A 22,832-nucleotide genomic window follows, 5' to 3' on the forward strand; every position below is an offset into this window, starting at 1 on the left:
ATATTGGCACCCAAGAAATTTTGAAAAGAAGAACTTGTCTTCTTCATAAATAAGACTCTCAAAATGATCCAGGTCATAGTCAAGGCTAACTCCACTATAAAAGTAACAGTTAAGTGGCTATAAGTGTGAAGAATGTTTCACAACACCTGTGAATAGATCTATAGTTTTTTAAACACATTGCAGTCATGCCTGGGGGTGACGCTGTTTCCTTCTGACTTAGAATGACATTGGCTGAATTGTTGCAGATATGAAAACATTGATTGATAGTGACAGCCAAACCAAACTGCTATACAAAATTCAAGATAAGAGTGGATTCACTAGTATATTATATTTCAACTACAGGACAATGTAGACACTAGAATGTCGAGTTCAGAGTTACACTCAATCAATGTCAGTTTATAAAAATAAAAAGCATAAACTCTCTGATGGTTAATTTTATACCACATCTTGACTGGACTAAGGGCTTCCCAGATGATAAGACACTGTTTCTGGGTGCTGTCTGTGATCTTTCTGGAAGAGATTAGCATTTGAGTCAGTATGCTGAATAAAGGAGATCTGTCCTTTCTAGTGTGGGCTGGCATCATCAAATCCACTGAGGCCCAAATAGAAGGAAATGGCAGAAGAAGGGCTAATTCTGTTTTCTCAAATGGGGATGTCCATATTATCTTGCTTTTGGACATCAGAACTCCTTATTCTTGGACTTTGGACTCTATGATTGAATTATACCACCAGCTTTCCTATTTCTCCAGACTGCAGATGGCAGACTGTGGGACTTCTTCACCTCAATAATCACGTGACCTAATTCCCATAATAAATCCTTTTTTTAATATGTAAGCAATGAGATCAAACCAGTCAACGGTAAAGAAAATCAACCCTGAATACTCCTTGGAAGGACTGATGCTGAAGCTGAAGCTCCAATACTTTGGCCACTTGATGCAAAGAACTGACTCATTGGTAAAGACCCTGATGCTGGGAAAGACTGAAGGCAGGAAGAGAAGGGGACAAGAGAGGATGAGATGGTTGGGTGGTATCACCAATTCATTGGACATAAACTTGGACAATCTCTAGGAGATGGTGAGAGACAGAGAAGCCTTTAGTGTTGTAGTCCATGGTGTCTCGAAGAGTCAGACATGACTTGGTGACTGAACAACAACATCTTGCTGGTTCTGTTTCTCTGAGAACCCTAATACAGCCATGAAGAAAAATCTTTTCCTATGTGCAGTTTAACAATAAATGACTCCTACCTCTCTCCACCAACACTCACATGAAATGCAGGAGCAGCTTCACTATGGGATAACGTGGTCAACAGTACAGTGATGTTTTCTTACAAAACTCCATAAATTGTAATAACAAACATTTGTGAAAGTGAAAATTATGCAAGGCTTAAAGGAAGATTTTCTATAAGAATTTTTTACGTATAACAATGAAGTATATTTTTAAATAATTGAAGTTCATTGTCACCAGATATATCACATGGTAATAATGACAAGACTGAAAATCATAACAAAAATTTTATGGGATAAAGATTATAAGCAGCATGGTTTAATAAATTAAGACTGGAAGTTAGATGAATTGGGAATTGCATCCCTATGTACCACCAATAAGCCTTGGAAAAGTCATGGAAACTATTTTATTGCGGTTCTCTTTCCAGCACAGTGGGTGGTTGGATTATATGACCCCTAAGTCCCTCTGTCACTGGGACTCATTGAACTTCCTCTATGGATTTTGGGAAACAATACAGTGAACTTCAGTATTATCTTGTCTAATTTTCATCATACTTAATTCTTTATGCTGATTTTTATGTTATTTAATATCAGGGAATATTATGACCTATTTGATCCACAAGGATGATGTAGTTTTTAAGTCTCTAGTACTCATTTTAATTCCTTGGAGGAGAGCAATAGACAAAGGACATTTCATAAATCAAATGCTATTATATAATGATTATTATTTTTTAAATAAAATCACAATTCTTACAAAGACAAATTACCCTTTGCAATGAAATATTAATATTATTATAAAGACAAATTTTACCCCTTTTAATGAAATGTAAAATATTTTTCAAGTGATACTTTATTGCTAAAAAATATGTAACAAAAGTAATACTTCCATAAACTGGTAGTGGATGATATAGGTTAGTACAAGCCTAGCAGAACAAAATTTGATAATCTGTTCAAGCGTCAGGAAAATGTTCAATACTTTATTTCAATGTGGGTTACAGAATTAAAGCAGTTCAGTCCTACAGAAATAAGCAACTGAGAGCTCAAATCTGTATTATCGTATCATATTTTTAAAATGTATTGAGAAGACAGAAAATGGGATCAAGGGGAAAATCACAAAGTCCTCACTTTCAATCATGGATCTTAAAAGATGTTTCCTAGGGTTTCAGATCCAGGATCTCAGGTTCTTTAAACTGTCCTATTAAAAACAAGTCACTACACCTGAAGTCCAAAAGCAGGAAGAAAAGGAACACAAACAAATCAATATGTGGAAAAGGATATCTAGTATTGTCTAAGTCTGATGAAATATCAATTTATCAGCAATAAAATTCATTTTATGCTGCAAAATAATGGTTTCTATTCTTATTTTGTTGTTGGTGGTGATGATGATGATATTAAGGGAAGAGGTTATCAAAATATTATTATAGCTGCCAGCAATCTAATGTTCAGGAGTAAGGTATAGATTGTTCACCTAGTCCACCAGATGCTATCCCTGGATGAAGGATTATGCCTATAAGCAATTTCTAAGATTTCAGAAATGTATTTCTTCACGTGTTAATTATTTATTTTCCCTTTTTCAGTATGATTGGAAAGCAGCTAAGATATTAAAACCGTCAGTTTCTAGTTGCCATCTTGGTACATGACAAGAAAATAAATTGAGTGGAGAAGAAGGCTGGAAGGCTTCTAGAAGGCTAGGGAGACATTTCTACTTCACAGTCAGTTCCTGGGGAAACAGATACCAAGGGGCTGAATGGATGGCAGGTCAATTGCAAAGAACAAAACAAGATAACGGATTCAAATCTGAAAAGTAGGAGGATTTACCTGGAGAAAATTTGGGGCAAGGGGATATGCAGAGGAGTGTGAGAAGCCTAAAAATGGCCATAGTGATTTTAGAATTGATTTGAGATGAATCCAGAAAACAGGTTTGCTAAAAAAGTGAAGTAGTCTTTCTGCCAAGGTTTATGACCCTGTTATTTGCTTGCATCAATATTAAGGTTCTTCGATTGCCATGTTCCCTCCAAGACTCTCCCATTCTATCACACCTGCAGCACACACTGCAGAAAGTCAACTCCAGTTTTAACCACACATGAAAATATTCACAGTTTGAATCTGCAAAGCACTTGAGACTGAGAATCATTAGGTTAATACAATATCAACTAGATAACTAACACTAACCTAACTATATTTAGTATTTAAAATCTACTTCCCTTCCTTTTATTGACAACTAAGAAGAAACTCTTGCTATAAGATAAACATCTTAGTGACAAACACTAAAAAGTTTGTATTCTTAAAAACATCCAAATTCCCTTCATTATGTCATTTTTCAGTAGTCTTGTTAAATGCCATCAATTCTTTAAAGAGTTGTGTGACCTATGCCCTGCATGAATGCACTTGACCAAGATGATGTGAAAATAGAAGAATCTAGCCTTTGATCTCTTCAAGCCATGTTCCCTGATCAGGGATTGCTTCTGCCAAGAAAGAGGGGAATTTTTTTATTAATAATTCACTTACAGGCATCTTATGGGTGAACATCTGATCTGCTTCACCCTCCTACAATGATAACTAAACCTTCATCTTGTCTTTCTGCTGCTGCTAAGTCACTTCAGTCATGTCCAACTCTGTGTGACACCATAGATGTCAGCCCACCAGGCTCTCCTGCCCCTGGGATTCTCCAGGCAAGAACACTGGAGTGGGTTGCCATTTCCTTCTCCAATGCATCAAAGTGAAAAAGTGAAAGTGAAGTCGCTCAGTCGTGTCCGACTCTTCGTGACCTTCGGGACTGCAGCCTACCAGGCTCCTCCATCCATGGGATTTTCCAGGCAAGAGGACTGGAGTGGGGTGCCATTGCCTTCTCCATCTTGTCTTTCTATCCACCTACAAAAATCTTCTTCTCTTCTAAAGCAAGCTTTCTTGGTTGTCACTTATTTTCTTAACCCCTGCTGACCCATTTCCTCAGGGTTTGACTTTACCCAGAAGTCTTTTTGGTGTTGGTCATTATCACGATTTATCTTAACCCCATTATTTTTGTTTCTGCAGCAGTGTGGCTTATGAACCACAGCTCTTGCAGCAGTGGGGCACAGACCTACCTTTGGTGAAGGGTATCACATGCAGCAAGCAGAAGACTTCATTCTCAGGGCAGGAACCAGTGACATCAAACACGGGCAGCTGCACTGTCCACATTGATGGGCTCTCCAGGAATGCACCACTTCTTTCATGGGCATCAGGCTGCTTACAAGTGCAATGCCCTCCAGGGATTTCAGAAAATAGTTAAAAGGAGTCTTAAGGTAGGAATGGAAAACTTACACAGTTGAGTGCAAGTAAACTAACAAATGTAGATATGACCATATTGGGGAATTTAGTTTGACCCCTAGACTGATCTGATCTACAAAATATAATTTATACTTTTGTAGCAAGTTCATATAAAGCATATAGTGAGATACTTCAGAAGACTGAGTTCAAAACTTAAGCAACAACTTACACAGTTGTGACCAGTGAAGAAATGAGACTCTACAAGCATATCTAGTGCTACAATATGGAACATCAAAATAGTATTAGAAATGTTTAAAGAGGTTAAAAAATATGATACAGAATTTTGAATATAGAATGGCCTAGAGAAAGCAACTGGCTGAGACAGACAAGTTATAAAATACAGCGAGTGCCTATTCAGGGGATAGAGATTATAGGTCAATAGATTCAATGGGTGTCTTTCCTCTAGAGGGTAAAACTATTCTTATAATCTTAGTTTAGTCTGTCCTTAATTTAGGAGAGACACTCCTTAAAATTAAACAAATCTGTTTTCATCAAATGAGCTTTCTGATTAAACATTGTAGCCTTTGCTGTTGCCTAAAGGGAAAGAATATACTCATCTGCTAACAAGAGTGATTCAGTCCTAGCTACAGTTATATTTCTCATTACAAGTGAGTAAATTGATATTCTATTTTATACATCTCTCTATTTTTCATTGAAATGAAGCAATTTCCCAGCGTCTAATTATCTCAGAGTTCTGACAAGACCAAATTTCTGGCCCTGCAAAGCTGAAGACTAAACCCTGGAGTGCGATAAATCAGCCACTGGACTGTATCCCTAAATGGCTCTCCTAAACTACAGCCAGGATCCCTAATGTGCATAACAACATTGTAAACCTAGGAAATCAACATAAACTTATTCTCTGAATTTCATATGAATTTCATTTGTTTGTTTTCTTAATATTTTCATTTGATATGTTTATGAAAAGATGTTTACCATATTGGCAATCGGGGACATATGTCTTTATACATAGTGAATAATTTAAGAGTAATTTATATGCATACACAATTTAAGTTAAATTTCAAGTATTTCTAAGGTTGGGGGTGATATTTAATAACATAAAACATAAAGGAATATGAAGCCAGCATCTTTGTATCAGATGCAAAACATTTTACGCAACCTAGAAGTCATTCTCAATCAAAAGCTAGTGCAGTCTACAAAGTCCTGTTATATTATGATAGAAGAAACAAACCATTCTGGATCAGAAATAACTTCAGCAAAAAATTTTCAAAATCTGTATCACAGGAAAATTGATTTCCTCAATTTCTAATTAAAAGAGCGAAGGGGTTAAATAAAGAATTGATGAGGAATCTCATAGTTGAGAAATCATAGCTAATTTTCAGCAATTTGTACAATATTAAAGATCTAATATTCCCACCCCCCCAAAAAATGTGATAATGTGATATTGTAACAAAGAGAGTGCCAGTTATTTCTCCAGCAAAAATGGGTTTACTCCAGATAAACAAAGAACAGCAATTTAGGATCAGCAACCACAAGAAGAAGACTCTTGAGAGTCCCTTGGACTGCAAGGAGATCCAACCAGTCCATTCTAAAGGAGATCAGCCCTGGGTACTCTTTGGAAGGAATGATGCTAAAGCTGAAATTCCAGTACTTTGGCCACCTCATGTGAAGAGTTGACTCATTGGAAAAGACTCTGATGCTGGGAGGGGTTGGGGGCAGGAGGAGAAGGGGATGACAGAGGATGAGATGGCTGGATGGCATCACTGACTCGATGGATGTAAGTTTGAGTGAACTCCGGGAGTTGGTGATGGACAGGGAGGCCTGGGGTGCTGCAATTCATGGGGTCGCCAAGTTGGACACAACTGAGTAACTGAACTGAACTGAACTGAACTGAACCACAACAAGCCATCCTCAAGTCTCTAGCAAGATGGAGAGGAGAACTCCTTTACAGAGCAAAAAGGAAGTTGGGAGGGCTATAGTGAAAAAGGAGTTCATGGATTTTCATCTGCAGAATTGTGAGTGTCTTTCTTGGCTGAGCCCTTGCCAGGTGAGAAGAAGACTGCCTGTTGGTCTGGAGTGTGACTGCTCCCCAGTTTGGTCTCTGACTCTATTTAACTGGAGACTTCCATGTTTTAATACTTACAAACCATGGAAGTGAAAAGTGAAAGTGTTAGTCACTCAGTCATGGCCAACTCTTTGTGAGTCCATGGCCTGTAGTCTGCCAGGCTCCTCCATCCACTGGGATTCTCCAGGTGAGAATCCTGGAGAGGGTAGCCATTCCCTTCTCCAGGTGATTGTCCCAACCCAGGGATTGAACCTGGATCTCCCACATCGCAGGTAGATACTTTACCATCTGACCTACTGGGGAAGCCCATAGTACCCCCCAAACAGCATCATATATTATGCAACTATGGCCAGTAACATTCTCAATTCATAGATCTTCACCAAATGTGACTCTATGGTAAAATGATCCTACCTGTAGCAGTTAGAATTCTCAGAGTACATATAATGGAATATTAATAGGTTCACTGGCATCTTAATGAATTACCCTCATTGTCTCTCATAACTATATTTTTACTTACAGTTTTATCTGAAAGACATGGCTTTTTAAGTAAACACTATTTCCTCCTTTTCTACATATATAATTAACAAGTTTATGGTATTTTACTAAATTTGGAAAATGTAGCAAAATGAAAATTATATGCAATTTTTCAGACAATTCCTACAAAGATCAGAACTATTTATTAATAACATCTTTCAGTCTTTTTAATTATAAAGAGTATATTTTAATTATATTTATTTTAATATATATTTATAATATATATATTTATAATATATATTTATAATATATATATTTTTATATATTATTTAATTTATATAATTATATAATTTATATATAATATTTAATATATAAGAGTATATATTTAATTATAAGAGTATATAATTGCTATTTAAAAATGGAAGTTTTGTAAATATTCTTTTATAACTTAAGTCTTCTTAACAAAATATCTTAAGCATGTAAATATGAAATAGTACTATTAAACATTATTTTCAGAAACTGTACATTACTTCATTCAATTCTTGATGGTCAGACTGTTTTGAATATTTCAATATTATAGATCATGCTTAAATAGATTCTTTGCTGTATCTCTTTAAATGTTCTAAGAATATATTCCTAGAGGAGAAATTACTCAGTAAAAAAGTGCAAGAATTTCAAGGCTCCTCTGGCATATTGCAAAATTTCATTCCAGGGGAGTCATAATTGCACCCTAGCCAAAACTGGGTATTACAATTTTTTAAAAGCAATCAAATTTGAAAATTTAAAACTAGTAACATATTTCTACTTATTTTACTTTGGTGTCTTTTGGGGTTGAATTTTTTCTCATATTTTAGTGGCCAGTTTCCATTTTGTGAATTATTTGATCATGTTCTTGACCTATTTCTCTATTGGGGTGTTTGTATTGATTGCTAGCACTGCTTTTATATTAAAGCTATCAAACTCTTTCACAAAATATTCAAGACACTGACATTAATTGTCATGTGCCCTTTAGTAAGTATATACATGTTTTTATTGTTCAGATATTTTTAGTGAAATCTTATTATTTACCTATGTCTTTTTCTTTGACTTTGGAAAAATACTTTTCCACGCTAGATCAGAGACATGTTCAGCATTATTTCTATTTTTCTATAGTTTTAACCCTATTCATAATGAATTTATTCTGATGTGGAATCTGAAATACAGAACTAATTTCATCTTAATTCTAAAAAGCTTATCAATTGTTATGATATCTATTTAATATATTTTATTAAATATATTTAACATAAAATTGAAAATATTTGAAAAGCTAGTGATTCATCCATTTAGTATTATATTCGGTGCCTGTTCTGTTTCCTCTTCCATCAAACACATTTTACATATTCTATGATCTAAACCCAGGCTTTGTTTGGATCCACTGGACTATCTGATTACCCTCAGGTCTTATGCTCTTTAAGTTACTGTTGCTTTCTATGTCATTCAAAGAATTTCTCTGCAATTATTCTAAGTAGCCTTTAGCCATCATTTCATTTTAATTCTGGCCTAATGCTTATTGGAGAATGACTTTTAAAAATTTCTCACATAGATGGCCTTGGGTTTGTAGGGGAAATGCATAAATTTTTATTAATTTCAAACTGTAGCACATTTTGGTCAAAGAATAAGACCTTAAAATTCTTGTTTGGAGCATTTCTTGATAGTTTTGATACCCTAATTTAATAAATATTTTGGAAATATTCTATGGAATTTTAAAAAGAAACTGTTTTTTCCATGGCACACAAGTGTGTTAGCTATCTATTACTCTAGAAAATTTTTCTTTAATAATTTTCAAATAGCTAGTTCATTAGGTTATGCCTCTTTTAATACCTTTTTATTTTTTTCAAAACATGATTATTGAACTCTACAAGACCAAAAAACTATATGTATCCTATTTCCAAATACTAATCTTGGATATATTGATGTTTGTCTAAATGACTTACATATTCCATTTTTATTATTTTGTTGCCATTTTTCTCCTCCCCACTCATTGGCTCTCATTGCTCTTTCTTACCATCTGCATAATCCATCAATTGTTGATGTGATTTTTTTTTAATATTGTTCATTATGGTTTTAGATCCAATATAACCATTCCATATCACCTCAATCTGTATTTTCCTAAGCTTGTTTTCTATGCATGACTTTCTGCTCTTTTTTCTTGGACATATATCTTACATCATATTCAGTTCAGTTCAGTCGCTCAGTCGTGTCCGACTTTTTGCGACCCCATGAATCGCAGCACGCCAGGCCTCCCTGTCCATTACCAACTCCCGGAGTGCACTCAGACTCATGTCCATCGAGTTGGTGATGCCATCCAGCCATCTCATCCTCTGTCGTCCCCTTCTCCTCCTGCCCCCAATCCCTCCCAGCATCAGAGTCTTTTCCAATGAGTCAACTCTTCACATGAGGTGGCCAAAGTACTGAAGTTTCAGCTTTAGCATCATTCTTTCCAAAGAAATCCCAGGGCTGATCTCCTTCAGAATGGACTGGTTGGATTTCCTTGCAGTCCAAGGGACTCTCAAGAGTCTTCTCCAACACCACAGTTCAAAAGCATCAATTCTTTGGCGCTCGGCTTTCTTCACAGTCCAACTCTCACATCCATACATGACCACAGGAAAAACCATAGCCTTGACTAGACGGACCTTTGCTGGTTTGATTCAAATAATCATCTGTGTCCTGCAGTATGAATTTTCAAAAGTGTATCTTTTCTGTGAGCCTTCAGTATTTGTTCTTTCTTCTGTTCTGCTTTATTCATTCATAGGTTTATTTTTTCTCTCTTTAGTCAGATTCAAACAAGATAAGTCCAATTCAATTCCTGTCCTTAGACAAAGTTTATATTTTGCCTTCAGATCTGATCACTTGGTCACTTATGTGATGGTTGATTTCTGATCTCAGGATCTACAATCAGAAGACAGACTATAACTAGTCCACCCTGCTGCACTGAGGTAGAGTCTTATAAACATACATAAAACCCATCAGTGGAACAGTAGGGAAATAAATTAGGGTACAGTAATTGCATGGGATATAAAGCCACTATTAATAAGATTTAGGAAGTTATGCATACAGAGACATGGAAGAGTCTCAAAGTATGGTGTTAAATGAAAGACTAAGTCCAGAATTATAAGAGTAGTATGCCTCCTCTTACTTTTTAAAAAGATAAATTCATATATATACGTATACATGTGTGAAATGCATAAACTAAAGTCTGGAAAGATACATATTAAATTGTTAAGAGTAGCATGGAATGGGAGTGGGATTAGAAATAAAACATGGTACTCACATTTGGGCTTCCCTTGTGGCTCAAATGGTAATGAATCTGCCTGAAATACAGGAGACCTGGGTTTGATCCCTGAGTTAGGAAGATACGCTGAGGAAAGAAATGGCTACCAACTTGAGTATTCTGGCCTGGAGAATTTTATAGACAGAGGAGCCTGGTAGGCTGCAGCCCATGGAGGTCACAAAGAGTCAGACACAACTGAGTGACTTTCACTTCACTTCTCACATTTGACCCTACATTCTTAAGTTTTGCCTTAATCTTTTAAAAAATGAATGCATTCTTGTGTTGCTTATCAAAAACCTTGACCTTTAAATTAAATTAGAATTAAAATTAGGGGTCTATTGACATGAATATAAACAATGGCTCAAGTCCTGGAGTTCTGAAAACCCATGCTGATCCTAATGTAAATCAAACAGTAAACCTACAATACATATTACTTCTCATTTCTTTTTTCATTTGGGTTTGGTTTGACACTCATATAAGGAACACTGGGTATTGTTAAAAACTATTCTACAATACCAAGCCTATTTTGTGTTAACTCCTTTCCCTCACATTATTCCCAATGGTAACAGTTATGACGGGTGACAGAGAAGGCAATGGCACCCCACTTCAGTACTTTTGCCTAGAAAATCCCATGGACGGAGGAGCCTGGTAGGCTGTAGTCCATGGGATCGCTAAGAGTCAGACACGACTGAGCGACTTCACTTTCACTTTCCACTTTCATGCATTGGAGAAGGAAATGGCAACCCACTCCAGTGTTCTTGCCTGGAGAATCCCAGGGACGAGGGAGCCTGGTGGGTTGCCATCTATGGGGTCGCACAGAGTCAGACACGACTGAAGCGACTTAGCAACAGTAGCAGCAGTAGCATGACGAGTGAGCAAAGAAGCGACTCCTACAGGTTTCATGAATAAAAATTTTCTGTATCATGTATCTGGAATCTGAAATCAACCTCTCAGAATATACATTTAAAGGACCAATTTTCTTTACTGTGATAAAAACACATAACATAAGGTTTACCATTTTAACCATTTTTAAGTGTACAGTTCAGTAACATTAAGTATATTCACATTGTTGTAAACAGATCTCCAAAACATTTTCATCTTGCAAAGCTAAAAACAATTTCCTTGTTCTCCCTCTTCCCAGGTCCTGGTAAGTATCATTCCACTTTCTGTTTCTATGAATCTGACTGCTCTAGAAACCTCATATACTGAAACCATGCAGTCTATGTCTTTGTGTGACTAAATTATTTCTCTTGATATCAGATCTTCAAAGATCATCTTCACTGTAGTATGTGACATGACTTCCTTCCTTTTTAAGGCCGAGTAGGATTCCATCATACATATAAACCACATTCTGTTTACCCATTCATCTGATGAACGTTTGAATCTCTGTCACCTCTTGGATATTTGTGAATAGTGCTGCTTTAAACATGAGTGCACAAATACCTCTTCAAGATTCTGATTTTAATTCTTTTGAGTAAAAACTCAGAAGTAGGATCTCTAGATTATATAGTATTTCTTTTTAAAAAATGTTATTGGGATATAGTTGATTTACAATGTTGTGTTAGTTTCAGGAGTACAGAAAAGTGAAGTTTTTCTAATTTTTTTGAGGAATCTCCATACTGTTTTCCACAGTGGCTATACCATTTTAGAATTCCAGCAATAGGGTACAAGGATTCTTGTTTTTATAGATCCTTACCAATATTTTTCATTTACTGGTTTTTTGATAGTAGCTGTTCTAAGGGCATGAGACGATATCTCATTGTGGTTTTGATTTGCATTTCTATGATGATTAGTGATGTTGAACATCTTTTTATCTCCTGTAGGCCATTTGTATATCATCTTTGGAGAAATGTTTATTCAAGTGCTTTGCCCATTTTTTAATGCAGTTATTTTACTTTTTGGTTTTGAGTTGTAGGAGTTCTTTGTACATTTGGCTATTAACTCTTTATCAGATATGTAATTTGTAAATATTTCCTCCCATTTTCTGGGTTGTCTTTTTAGTCTGCTGATATGCCCTTTGACATACAAAGGTTTTTTATGCTCAGTGTAGCCCCATTTGTCTATTTTGGCTTTTGCTGCCAATGATGATGTTTTTAATCGTACATCTAGACGCTTAGTCAATACCAAGAGTTACAATCTTCAAATGACTGGAAGATTGGTTTGTTTATGAAGTATGTTAGTAGAGATACAAATCCTACAGTGCTTATTTTCTAAGCACTCTGTGTGAAGTTTTCCATATTTTCTCTGACCACAACACCCTTAGTGTCTTGTGAAAAAGCAGCACCTCCTAAGTCAAAAGAAACAACTGAACTGTCCCCAAAGAAACAGTTCTGTTGATTAAGTAGTTTGGTGCCTTATAGGCCCTATATCAAGGGTACTAGCAATATAGCATCTTATATAGTGTAACAATCACAGAAGTGACATCACCTTTGCCATATTCTGCTAGCCACAATCAAGCCATAGATCCCACCCACCCTCAAGAAACAGAGATCACAAAAGTATATGTACACCAAGAGTTGGGGGTCATGGAGGCCACCTTAAAGACTGTTCACCATGATAGCTAATATTAAAGTAAATATATACTCAATTAGCATTAATATTTGATGCTCAGTGATATAAGCATGGTTAAAAAAATCTTGAAGAAAACTAATTACCCAAATTGCATCTAGCATCTTAATGAGCATTAGTTATTATTGTGTTTAGTTAAGTACCAATTTTGACAAAAACATAACAGCAACTCATAGGCAATTTCAGAAAACTGAGAATGTTTTCAGCAATGATTTTTTTCTACACCAACACTCAGCAATGAGGAGCATGACTATCTTCATAGAGGCATTATTTTATCAGCACTTTAATGATATGCTGTAGGTATATTATGTGTAGGAAGTATATTATGTTTAGCTATAAACAGACAAATAACATCAAGCACAGGAGATGAGATAATGTAAAATCTATAGCTGCAGAAATTTATGGAAAAATATGGTGGTACAGATCCCAAAGTTTCTCTTAATAATTCCCTTAAGTATGCATTTATTCAGTAAATACTTACTGTTCATTTACCACATGCCAATACTGTGTTAGTTATTAAAGATAAACAGGGGATGGGATGGACTAGAAGATTGGGGTTGACATATATACATTACTGTGTATAAAATAGACAACTAATGAGAACAGACTGTATGGCACAAGGAAATTTACTCATTGCCCTGTCGTGACCTAAATGGGAAGGAAATCCAAGGAAGGGGGGATATATGTATATGTGTGGCTGATGTACTTTGTTGGAGAAGGAAATGGCAACCCACTCCAGTGTTCTTGCCTGGAGAATCCCAGGGACGGGGGAGCCTGGTGGGCTTCTGTCTATGGGGTCGCACAGAGTCAAACACGACTGAAGCGACTTAGCAGCAGCAGCAGAAACTAACACAACATTGTAAAGCAACTATAATTCAACAAGTAAAAGTGAGAGAGAGAGAGAATAAGTAGTTACTTGCAGATCTGTTTTCGTACGTGCGTGATAAGACCCTTTAGTTGTGTCTCTTTTGTGACCCCATGGACTGTAGCTGCCAGGCTCCTTTGTCCATGGGATTCTCCAGGCAAGAAACTGTGGAGTGGGTTGCCAAGTCCTCCTCAAAGGGATCTTCCTGACCAAGGGATTGAAGCCACACCTCTTACGTCTCTCGTATTGGCAGGCAGATTCTTTACCACTAGCACACCTGGGAAGCCCCTAAATATTTTCCTAGGAAACTAACTCAGTCTACAGATTTATTTAAGGTCTCTATTGCCTACAAATTATATTTCCACTGTTATTAATGGCTTGGCAAGATCTTCATTACCCTTTAATCAGCCATATTTATTTTTCTTTCCTCTTCATTGATGAGCAATGGACTCATCATTGCCTCCATTTTAATTTTACACTCTTCATTTCTTGGAATAATAGAATTGAATCACAGAAAGGAACTTGAACTGTTTTAGTTTGTGTAAAAATCCATCTGATTCCTGAATCCTTTATGCAGTGCCTTGGCCAATAGTGTGTCCAGTCTATATTAAATACCTTCCCTGCTGGGTAACTCCCTCCCTCCAAAAGCAATCTATTCAATATACTTGTTCAGCAAATGTGTATTAAACCACTTACCACAAGTTGAGTATTATACTAGATGCTGGGTATCCAGTAGGGAGTAAAACCCACTTGGTCTTTACCCCTCATCAGGGAAGGCGGACAATAAATGAAGAAAAGAAAGGAATGCATAATGATGAATAGTTAAGGGTGTTCAAAAGGGAGTGAGTATAATAGGGAATAGTAGGGGATGGTCAGAAAAGGACTCTCAGGAAACGATAGTTCAGTCAAGATTTGAGGGGTGAGAATCCCATGGACAGAGGAGCCTGGTAGGCTACAGTCCATGGGGTCGCTGAGTCAGACACGACTGAGCGACTTCTCTTTCACTTTTCACTTTCACGCATTGGAGAAGGAAATGGCAACCCACTCCAGTACTCTTGCCTGGAGAATCCCAGGAACAGAGGAGCCTGTTGGGCTGCCGTCTATGGGGTCGCACAGAGTCCGACACGACTGACACGACTTAGCAGCAGCAGCAGCAGCTAGTAGTGAAGCAGCAGCAAAACTCTTGGTAGGTGTTAGGAACCAAAAGGAAGCCAGAGTGGCTCCAGCATGGCAGACTAGGGAAGAGTGGCATGAGATAAGGCTCAGAGAGAAGGCAGTTCTAGTTTTGAATTGAGATCCTTCTATCTGTCATTCCCACTCATTAGTCCCAGTTTTTCTCCCTTTGGATCACTCAGAACAGATGGTCCTATTCTGCCTATAAGATGCAGACCTTCCAGCATTTACTTGAAGCGTCTCTTGTACATCTGTGGTTTCCCTTCACTTGGCTAAGTTTCCTTGCCCCTTCACCCCCTCCTTCCTGTAACTAACAGGCCACACTTTTAGGATCAAACTCCTCTATCTGTCACATAAGAAACAGAATGGAGGCTTGACCTGGGCTTCAAAGGATGTTCTTGTCATTAAAAACACAATGATTACAAATTACCTCCAAACCAAGAGGAAAATACTTACTACTTCCTGCTTCATTCCTTGGTTTTGAGATTTTAGTTTTCTTTTAAACATCATCTTTACCAGGAGGATTCTACAAGGGAAGCAGGTATAGTCCATAGTGTCGCAAAGAGTCGGACACGACTGAGCTTCACTTCACTTCGATCTAGGGATTTCCCAACTCTCTGCTTGCTAAACATACCCCTCTAGTTTTAGCTGTTGTAAAGAGTATCACTCTATCTCCGGCACCCAAAATTCTTCTCTCCTGATTTTGTAATATCTTTCATCCAATCTCTACACCCCGGCAAACCGCCTCTTCTCTGTGACTCTCTGCTGCCCTCTTTTGGCCATGATCCATGTGAGCTGATGACAAGCAACTTGGTTGCTCTGTTCCATACATTCCTCTAGGCCTAAGGGTATAAAAACTCCACCTTAATGAACACCTGGAGAAGGCAATGGCACCCCATTCCAGTACTCTTGCCTGGAAAATCCCATGGACGGAGGAGCCTGGTAGGCTGCAGTCCATGGGGTCGCTAAGAGTCGGACACGACTGAGTGACTTTACTTTCACTTTTCACTTTCATGCATTGGAGGAGGAAATGGCAACCCACTCTAGTGTTCTTGCCTGGAGAATCCCAGGGACAGCGGGGCCTGGTGGGCTGCCGTCTATGGGGTCGCAAAGAGTCGGACATGACTGAAGCGACTTAGCAGCAGCAGCAGCAGCAATGAACACCTCCCTTGAGCACAGGCACATACCAGTTCCTCAGACAGAGATACAATACTGACAGGATATATTAGCCCCATTTACATACTCTGTGTGTGTGTGGGCAGAGGGGAATATTTCACTCACTATGCCAGTTTCTGGAAAGAGGTCAGCAGAACAGAAATGTCCGTCCTTTGAAAACTATAGTTTAATGTGGGATATAGATATATAAACTGGCAATAATATGTTTGGCCAGTAGTATGATCAGGAACTTATATAATGCTATAGGAACATTTAAAAGGGAGCATATAACAATGACTTAAGGGACAAAGAAGTCTTCAGATCTCAAATTGTGATCTGAAAATGAGAGTAGGGGTGTCCCACATCCTACAAAGGTTAGCACACTTAACAAGCTTGGCCCCTCTGCAGACATCTGGGCCACTCACATATACTTACCATCACACCAGACCTTTGGTCATCATTTGGCTTGAAAATCTACTCACCTACCAAAAACTAGTATTTTGATGGCCAAAGATGACTCCAAAGAAACCTAAGAACTCCTGTCACATAAAGGGTACATAGAATGAAGACTGATTATCTAGCAACTTCACTAAAGTTAAACCCATCCATTTCAAATCCCTGTTAGCTGTAGGCAGCGGCCAAGGAAAGCCTTCCTGTTTGATATCATTCACCGTAACAGAGTTTTGCCAAAAGAATGCACTGGTCATAGCAAACACCCTCTTCCAATAACACAAGAGAAGATTTTACACATGGACATCACAACATGGTCAACACCAAAATCAGATGGATTATATTCTTTGCACCCAAAGGAAGAAGCTCTATACAGTCAGCAAAAACACAACTGGGAGTTGACTGCCTCAGATCATGAAATTCTTATTGCCAAGTTCAGACTTAAATTGAAGAAAGTAGGGAAAACCACTAGACCATTCATGTATGACCTAAATCAAATCCCTTATGATTATACACTGGAAGTGAAAAAAAGATTCAAGGGATTAGATCTGATAGACAGAATGCCTGAAGAACTAAGGACAGAAGTTTGTGACATTGTACAGGAGACAGGGATCAAGACCATCCCCATGGAAACGAAATGCAAAAAGGCAAAATGGCTGTCTGAGGAGGCCTTATAAAGAGCTGTGAAAGGAGACATGAAAGGCAAAGGAGAAAAGGAAAGATATGCCCATTGAATGCAGAGTTCCAAAGAATAGCAAAGAGAGATAAGAAAGCCTTCCTCAGTGATCAGTTCAAAGAAATAGAGGAAAACAATAGAATGGGAAAGACTAGAGATCTCTTCAAGAAAACTACAGATGCCAAGGGAACATTTCATGCAAAAATGGGCACAATAAAGGACAGAAATGATATGGGCCTAACAGAAGCAAAATATATTAAGAAGATGTGTCAAGAATACACAGAAGAACTGTACAAAAAAATCTTCAGAACCCAGATAACCATGATGGTGTGATCACTGGAATAAAGCCAGACATCCTGGTATGCGAAGTCAAGTGGGCCTTAGGAAGCATCACTACAAATAAAGCTAGTGGAGGCGATGGAACTTCAGTTGAGCTATTTCAAATCCTAAAGGATGATGCTGTGAAAGTGCTGCAGTCAAAATGCCAACAAATTTGGAAAACTCAGGAGTGGCCACAGGACTGGAAAAGGTCAGTTTTCATTCCAATCCCAAAGAAAAGCAATGACAAAGAATGTTCAAACTACCACACAATAGCACTCATCTCACAAACTAGTGAAGTAATACTCAAAGTTCTCCAAGCCAGGCTTCAACAGTACGTGAACCATGAACTTCCAGATGTTCAAGCTGGATTTAGAAAAGGCAGAGGAACCAGAGATCAAAGTGCCAACATCTGTTGGATCATTGAAAAAGCGAGAGAGTTCCAGAAAAACATCTACTTCTACTTTATTGATTATGCCAAACCATTTGACTGTGTGGATCACAATAAACTGTGGGAAATTCTTCAAGAGATGGGAATACCAAACTGCCAGACATGCCTTCTGAGAAATCTGTATGTAGGTCAAGAAGCAACAGTTAGAACTGGACATGGAACAACAGACTGGTTCCAAATTGGGAAAGGAATATGTCAAGGCTGCATATTGTCACCCTGCTTATTTAATTCAAGGCAGAGTACATCATGCAAAATGCTGGGCTGTATGAAGCACAAGCTGGAATCAAGTTTGCCAGGAGAAATATCAGTAACCTCAGATATGCAGATGACATAGAACTTATGGCAGAAAGTGAAGAAGGACTAAAAAGCCTCTTGATGAAAGTAAAAGAGGAGAGTGAAAAAGTTGGATTAAAACTCAACTTTCAGAAAACTAAGATCATGGCATTCAGTCCCATCACTTCATGGCAAATAGATGGGGAAACAGTGACAGACTTTATTTTGGGGGGCTGCAAAATAACTGCAGATGGTGACCACAGCCATGAAATTAAAAGACACTTACTCCTTGAAAGAAAAGTTATGACCAAACTAGACAGCATATTAAAAAGCAGAGACATTACTTTGCCAAGATCCATCTAGTAAAGCTATGGTTTTTCCAGTAGTCATGTATGGATGTGAGAGTTGGACTATAAAGAAAGCTGAGCACCGAAGAATTGATGCTTTTGAACTGTGGTGTTGGAGAAGACTGTTGAGAGTCCCTTGGACTACAAGGAGTTCCAACCAGGCCATCCTAAAGGAGATCAGTCCTGGGTGTTCTTTGGAAGGACTGATGTTGAAGCTGAAACTCCAATACTTTGGCCACCTGATGCGAAGAGCTGACTCATTTCAAAAGACCCTGATGCTGGGAAAGATTGAGGGCAGGAGGAGAAGGGGACGACAGAGGATGAGATGGTTGGATGGCATCACCAACTCAATCAATGGACATGAGTTTGAGTAAACTCCGGGAGTTGGTGATGGACAGGGAGGTCTGGTGTGCTGCAGTCCATTGGGTCGCAAAGAGTTGGACACCACTAAGCGACTGAACTGACTGACCGTGTCACCACCCTAATACTCTGTGATGCTTTCCCTTTAACACACCATCTATTTCTCCCCTGTTCCAAACCTCCCCACTGTGCCCTCTAGAGTCCTAAGTCCTGAGTTATACAAAATCCCTCTATATTCACGATTTATTAACTGTTTCCTTCCTCCCTCTCATGCCCTCACTTAAATTGGCCTCAGCCATTTCAAGCTGCTATAATAGAATATCATAAATGTGTGGCTTATAAACAACAGAAACTTAATTATCACAGTTCTGGAGGCTGAGAAGTCAAAGATTAAGGGCTGGCAGATTCCATGTACTGTAAGGACCTTCTTCCTAATTCATAGACAGCCTACTTCTAGCTGTGTCTCACACAGCATAGGAGATGAGACAGACCTCCGGCATTTCTTTTATGAGGAGATTAACCCCATTTATAAGGGATTCACCCTCATGACCTAATAATTGCTTTAGTACCATCATACTGAGGATTAGAGCTCAACATGAATTTGGAGGAAGACACAAAGATTCCACCTATAGAACTCCTCTCAAAATCTTGTTTTTCCTGAATACTTCTTAAAGGAAAGTTTCTCATTCCCTCACACCCCAAACTCTTTGCTCTTATTTCTGTGAGGCAAGGACCTAGTCACCCAGTCACACTCTCCCTACCTAGTCACCATCAATCACAGCCATCTACTACTACCTGGTCCTTCTCCTTCTTCATTTAAGACCTTGGCAATAACTGTCTTCCTCTACACTCTGCTCTTGTCCTTGGGAACTTACAAGACCCATTTAGATGATGGAAGCTCTAATGGGTCCATTGCTTGTGAACATGATTTTCTTCTTACTCTGTGACCACTCCATCTCAATATCACTTACAGAATTCTGCTCTCCATATATCCCTGTAATAGTAAATCACAGTACTGGCTCCCTTTTCTCCTCCCTCCACACCCTCTCCCTGGTAAATCTTTTCTACAGCTATAGCTTCAAGAAAAATCTATGTACTAATAAATATCAAATCTTGACCTCCATTCCAGTACCTCTCTTGAGCACCAGAAACACATACGTCATTGTTTAAACAGATGATAATTTGATGGTCCACAGATAGCTAAACTGAGTAAGTTCATAGATTAATTTTTCATCTTTTACCCAAAAGAGCTACTTGTCCCAAGAATAACACTCATATGCTCAAGCCAGAAATACGGGTTTCATCTTTTTTCCCTCTCCAGTTTTTCTGCACACCTACCTCAAGGCCATCTCTATACTTCTTCCTTTTCCATTGCCCTTTTTCTAATTCAGGTCACCATCATCCCTCAAGTAGATTATTCTGCACCTCATCCTGCCACCCTGCCAATTCAATCGTCACACTACATCCATAGATTATAACATTCCTCTAACTTAAAAAAATAAAACACTTAAATAGGAACCTTCTGCTTTCAGGATGAGGCTAAAACTTCCCCGAGCAGAATAATATTCTCCTATGAGCTGGCCCCTCATTAACTCTCCAGCCTCATCGTTCATTCCTCTCACCCATACCTTCATTTTTCTAAACAGGCTGGACCACTCGGGTGGCATACTTCAGGATGACACGGCATTTACAAGCTTCTTAGAACAATTACAGTTCTACTTGCATCTAAGACTAGAAGACAGCCTTATTAAATGTCTGACTGTGGAGAACACAGATTTCTAATGAAATCCATATCCATGAACCCTAGATTTGTGCATAAAGATAGCCAGTTACACATAGACTTGATTTCTACAGACTTCTGGTAAGTCCCGAGGGGGCTACAAGAAAGAGAGAGGGGAAATAACATACTATTAACAGGGAAATTTTAGCTCTACCAGGCTCCTTAAATTATGACAATGCTTACACATGATTGGCCCAGAATTTAGGCTGCAGTGAACCATCTCTAATAGCTCAATTCCAAGGATAATAGAACCAAGCAACTCCTTGACGATCCTCTACATCCTCTCATTTTTAAATCCCCGGATTCTGGCACATAATCAATGCTTAACCATAGGATGAAGATCCCTTGCAGGACTTGATTCTCCAGGACAACCTAAATTCTCCAGGACAAATATGATGTCAAACGTTCTCTCTAAACCATAGAAATTTTATGCAAATAAATTACAATGTTTATTAAAATATTCATGGAAAAGATCAAACAAGTAAGCACTGCAATAAAATGACACACATTAAAAGAGTAAGAACAGAAAAGATTTGAGAAATCAGAAGCCAGGGAAGTTTTGTGATAAACCATGAACACGATGCATACTAACCCATGTCACACATGTCTAGGTATGGCTTCCCTGGTAGCTCAGTTGGTAAAGAACCCACCTGCCATGTGGGAGACCTGGGTTCGATCACCAGGTTGGGAAGATCCCCTGGAGGAGGGCATGGTAATCCACTCCAGTATTCTTGCCTGGAGAATCCCCATGGACAGAGGAGCCTGGAGGGCTGCAATCCATGAGGTCTCAAAGAGTCGAACACAATTGAGTGACTAAGCACAGCACAGCAAATCAGATAATGATAAAATCACATTAAAGCAATATTCTGCAGAGAAAGTACTGTTCTGATTGGTACAAGCCGAGTATCAGATTTGAAATGAAGAGTGAGAGGGCTTACCTTTTTTAAAAAATAATTCTTGGGATTTCATGAAGAAATCAATTGAGAAAACTGAAAAACCTGAGTGAATTATATTAAAACAGTATACATTTTATGATGGAGTTAAGTCAGGTATACTAATTTATAACCACTCTGACTACTATAAGATGATTTGATACATTCCCAGAGATTCATTTATTCACTTATTTAAACAAATACTGAGGAACTTAGTGGCTAAGAATCCTCCTTGTATATAGTGGACTCAGGTTTGCTCCCTGGTCAGGGAACTAAGATCCCCCATGCCACAGAGTAACTGAGTCCATGTGCTGCAACCACTGAAGCTCACACACTCTGGAGCCAGCAAGCTGGAACTACTGAGCCCATACGCCACAACTAGAGAGTCTGTGTGCCCCAACGAAAGATCCCACATGACCCAACAAAGATCCTGCAGGCTTCAACTAAGACCCAAAGCAGCCAAATAAATATGTATGTGTGTGTGTGTGTGTATGTATATATAAACAAATACGGAGCACCTCTGATGTGTTCTCAGTACCTGTGATATGAACCTAATTATCAAAACAGAGGTCCCTGCCTTCAAGAAGTTTATTTTTGCAGTGGAGACAGTACCAAGAAACATGCAAATTAGGAAAGTACACAGTGTCTTACAAGATAATTAATCCTACAAGAGGAAAAAAATGTAGGGCATATGGCCAACGCAGCAAGGCCAGTAGAAGCTGTAAAATTAATAGGATGATCAGGGTAGCCTTCCTTCACAAGACATTTAAGCAACCACTTGAAACGAGTAAGGAAAGTTAATCAAACAGATAGCTGAGGGAAACACATCCCCTGGCAGAAATGACAGACAGCATGACAGAAAGACCAAGAATGAGAGGGCCTTTTACAGTTGTGGTTTCACACTTATGTTTTGATTACTTTATTAAGCTACTTCCTGCAGTCTCCAAAAAGGGAAAAACCATATCTGCTTGGCTCTATTTTTCTCTCCGGCACCTAGTCCTGGGATGGCACAGAGTAGATGCTCAGAAAACATGTGATGAATGAGCTTCCCTGGTAGCTCAGATGGTAAAGAATTCGCCTTTACCAATCCAAAGGAGATGGTAAATCTCCTGCAATGCAAGAGAACTTGGTTTCGATCCCTGGGTTGG

The sequence above is a fragment of the Bos mutus genome, chromosome 8 (assembly GCF_027580195.1).
Source record: "Bos mutus isolate GX-2022 chromosome 8, NWIPB_WYAK_1.1, whole genome shotgun sequence".
Taxonomy (NCBI): Eukaryota; Metazoa; Chordata; class Mammalia; order Artiodactyla; family Bovidae; genus Bos; species Bos mutus.